Source organism: Polyodon spathula, chromosome 12 (genome assembly GCF_017654505.1).
Source record: "Polyodon spathula isolate WHYD16114869_AA chromosome 12, ASM1765450v1, whole genome shotgun sequence".
Taxonomy (NCBI): Eukaryota; Metazoa; Chordata; class Actinopteri; order Acipenseriformes; family Polyodontidae; genus Polyodon; species Polyodon spathula.
Window position 1 is genome coordinate 40,753,639 of NC_054545.1, and position 4,963 is coordinate 40,758,601.

Sequence of the window (4,963 nt, forward strand, 5' to 3'; positions counted from 1 at the left end):
ACACAGGAAGTGAAAGCTGTGTTGCTGAATGAAAGATTGCCCTGTGGAAAAATTGAAAAGGGATATATTGCTACAATTAGATACGGAACACCTCCAAGGCATTAGTGCTATTTGTAGTAGTGATTGCAATAATAATAATAATAATAATAATAATAATAATAATAATAATAATAGGCCTAATCTACCCGCTTCCAAATCAAACCAAACCACGCCCCAGTCTTGACTGCTCATGAATATGCATGATAGTGGAAATTTCTGACAGCACTTCGGTGCTAAGGAGCTCCTGTCAGGCCAGGTAAAAACATCGATCGTAGAAATAATAACACGTATGTATTAAGGAGGAGTGTCTCTAAATAAATGCAGGTGAAACATGTTTAAAAATGCAATCACTTTAAAAAGAGAAGGCTTGGAATAAGAAAGGAGGCAGGTTTGACATTATATAGATATAGGAAAAGTCGCTACCGGAACTCTTTGGATTCCCATGATGCACCGCTTAGGCACGAATGGAACTTCCAATGTTAAATCAGCAGAGTTGACCGTCTTGTTTATGTAGATCATCTTTGGTTGTGTACACACAAGTAACCAGATACAAGCCGTGTGCCAGACTCTTAAAGTGCACTCGTCCCCTTTATGTCTACCCCATTAAAAGCTATAACCAGATATACATTGCAACCCAGCCTGTTAATCTAACTCGTCAAGTTTTTATTTATTTTTACAGTCAGCTTGAGACACAAATGATGATATCTGCCATGGAGAAGTGTGTTTTTATATCTGGAGGTGTCTGCACCATAATACACGACAGTAACCTGGTCTCACTCACTCAGAGTGCATGTATACAGCAAGGGAGGACTGTTTTTTACACTTTACAGACTCACCTTAATAAATAAATTAAAGACAGCATCACCCCTAGCAGTCTCACTGACCATTACTGCCTAATACTCACAACATTGCTTCCCTCAGAGCCACACCCTCTTACTGGCATTTCAATATCAAATTATTACAAGACACAAAATTTTATGAACAATTCCATCAGTTCTGGTTTATTTGGAAAACAGAGAACAAACTTCAGGCAGTGGTGGGACAGTGGCAAAATACAAATTAAAATATTTTGTCAGCAGTACACACTTAGACCAACAGGACACTGACCAGCTGCTCCAGGGTCTACCCAGCCTCAGTGAGGAGGAACAGCACCACCTGGACGAGCCGTTGACCTACCAGGAGCTGACTGCTGCTGTCAGATGGCTCTCCAGTGGCAATACTCCAGGGATCGATTGACTGCCTGCTGAATTTCTCAAATAAGTGTTGAATGTAATTGGGGGGACTTGCTCCAGGGAGGCCTTGAGGGAGGAGCTGTCCAGGGGCACAGTGTAGAGGCAGACCCCATCTTCCCAAAGCTGTTAGTGTCTCCAGCAGTAGGTGAGGAAGGAGAAGGGGATAAAGGAAATGGGGGAACGCTACTGCAAATTAATGCAGTTAAAAAGACCACCCTTTGCACAGCAGAGAGCAAAAAACTGCATCATCTATGTGTGAAAACACTTCAGCTAGCTGCAGGGGCTGGTAGACTCCAGGTGGAGGGCTCCCATGTCGGTAGAAAAGGGTGCTGTACAACCTGCCCCTCTCCAAGAGAGCAGGGGACCTGCAGTTGAGGATCCTGCACTGTATTGTGTTCACAGGCATCAGTGCAGAGTGCTGTTTCTACTCTGCAGAGGAGACACGTGCTTATTGTGAATGTGAAAGGCTGGGGCCACTCTTCTGTCTCCTACAGGCTCTCTTACAAGGCTTGGGCGTGGTTTTAGTAAAGAATTATTTATTTTTGGGGTCCCCTATAGTTTTAAGATGAAAAACAGATGTTTTAATTATTTTTATAATGGGTCAAACTGGCAATTTTAAAGACTTGTAAGAATAACGTTTCTGGAGCAGTCGTGGTGCAGTTCAGGGTGCTGGTGGTCAGCCAGATCAGAGTGAATTTTGAGGTGGAGGAGTCTTGTGGACTCTATCCTGGCCCCCTGCAGCTGCGGTGGATCTGAGTAATAAACTATCTCAACGACGTTGATCTGTTCCCAGTTGCGAGAGGGAGCAGTTGCCCACTCGGCAGTTGTGACAGAGCATCGGATGAGGCTGAGCCTCACCATCAAGGATGCAAAGACTAGGCTTACACCGGTACAGTGCACAACGTCCTTGGGGCTCTGGCTGGACTCCAGTATGATGTGTGCATACCTGCACCTGCACACCCGCATACCTAGTCTTCTCTGGATTGAACTGTCGAGTCTGTTATAAACTGTTCTTTAAAAATACTCCAATTGCACATTTTGTATAGTATATTTTAAGAATACAGACAATGTGTAAACGGGCCCAATTACTGCCTGTGTTTTTTCATGATGCAATTTGGGACATAGAATGGTCAAAGTTGACACAAGTTTGCCCCCGCCCCACTCTAGAATTTTTCTGAAATGACGCCCCTGCAATTAACCAAAATGTAACTCTGGCAGTGTAAAAAGTGCTAATAGTGTAAAAAGTGTTAAAAGTGTATGCGATTGTTATTGTCTTGTAAGAGTTCAGTAGTGCAATTTGTGAGGTCTGCAACAGGCTGCTGCTAAGCTTGAAGAGTGATCAGGAGCTCTGGAAAGAAACGAGGTACTCTACTGCAGCAGTGCAACACTGGAGCTCACAGGCTTTGTTACTTCAATCAAAATGTAAGGAAAAGTTGATCAACTTAACTCAAGTTATCAAGAATCTAGTCCCTATGTTTATACAGTAGCTCAAAACCATTGTATTAGTCTGCTTGCTCTCTGTTGAAGTCTCTCCAAGACCAGACTGTCCTTTTTATTTAACACAGGTCTCCAATCCTGGTCCCAGAGGGCCAGTGTCCCTCCTGATTTTTGTTCCAACTTTATCCTAAATTACTTATTAGAAGCTTAATTGTTCCAATTAAGTAATTTAGGGTACAATTGGAACAAAAACCAGGAGGGACCCCGGTCCTCCAGGACCAGGATTAGAGAACCCTGCTTTTTAAGGTCATCATGAGATCCATTATACACATGTTCAAATTAGTCAGTCTTTGGAAAACTTTGAGATTACAGATATTACAATTCCCTTATGCCCACGGTAATTGTTCTTAGAGAAAGATTTGTTTGATCTGTAAAAATTTCCATTGTAAATTAATTTAATTGTCCTTTGTAGACAAAAAAAAAACATGTTGTTCTAACAATAAAACCCAGCATTTTAGTTCTGGAGAGATATAGCCTTCTATCTAATTTGTATAATGCACAAGTGAGACAGCACTTAGAATGCTGTGTTCAATTCTGATCTCCACAATACCAAAAAGACATTGTGGCCTTGAACAAACAGAAACCAGACTTAACCAAGCAAGGGTTATGAACAGTGACGACAGCAAGGGGAACTGGGGGGCCTGGAGCCTCCTCAAAATTTACCTTATCCCCCCCACACAAAATAATTAAGATTTTCTCTTCTCTTCTACCACTGTTTTTAAGTAATCGAAGCCATACAAAGTTACACACTGTCTCACGTTATCCTAAGCAAGCACCGAGAGGGACAGCTTTTCACTTATATATTGAGTCACCTGTACCTTACCTTAGAACGAAGATCCCGGTATTGCTATTTTTACCACTGCTACTAAATTATCTTCTGGAAAGATTTATATTCTTGAGCTTATAACTTTAACAAGCACTTTTTACTCAATTAGTATACAAAATTAATCACGATATAGTGCTGTATCAAATTATTTTTGGTGTTTAACTATATCGTGCAGACTCTCATATCTCTTCAGTTTCAATAATTAAAGTTTATCAATGTTCCCAAAACTCAATGTTTGAATTAACATTTTAAAACTAATAGTATCTCCGCCTGTTTGTCATTTCTTCATAACATTACTGTGATCTCAGGCTGTATATAAATTGACAGTCGAGGTCTTTAAATTATGAGTCACACAGACATGTTTGCTTCTCATTGGCCAGTTTCCTTAGTTATACCATTGTTGGTGCCAAATCTTTTTTTTTTTTTTTGCCAATACACAATTGATAACATTGCTGTCATGGAAAATACTTCTAATTTTGGTTAAAAGAAAAAAAAAAGTAATTTTAATGCAGTATTTCTACCGATATATTAATGCAATATAAAACTACATCAAATATTGAAGCAGGATATATATTTATAGTCTATTGGTTATGTAAAGTTTAACGTGAACAACAACAACAATTCTGCTACCACTACTACGACTACTAGCCTACTACAAATAATAATAATAATAATAATAATAATAATAAATAATAATAATAATAATAATAATAGTTTGTTATCTGAATGTTGGGTAAAAATAAATGTTTGTTTTGCAAATGAGCATGTACAGCATTTACACTGATAAAGAATGTATTGATAAATAATAGTTTCAAGTCGTCTATAGTGTTACAAGATGATAAATATACGGAGGGACTACATTTCATGAGGGAGCCAATTTGCTTGTGTTGCGTAATACCAGTTCCCGTTTACATGCAATATGTGCCTGTGTATGCTTAAGAAAATATATCATGACAATTTCACTTTCGTGTTCTCCTTTTCGTGGGTAAAATACATACAGCACATGTATAAATGCCTGCCGTTCACACTAGTCCACTTATCTGACACGGAAAATTATTCAAATGTATTTTATGAGTGCCTGCACAAAGTGGGGTGTGGCCCCCACCATAAAGGTTATGACATCACTAATTGACTGAAGCTTAAATTTAAAAACGTTGTTTTACTTGATAAGTGAACCTCTTCATCGCAGAACATTTGTATTACAGAATTTAACACGAGCTTTTTAGAGTGGCAATATCAATTTAATGTATGTAAATAAATAAATAAATACATTTTAAAAAGCATTGTAAATACATGGCCGCTTTAGGCTGACTCCCGTTCGCTACAAACAGAATCCGCTCGCCTCTATTTACTTCTCACTCTCGCGTTC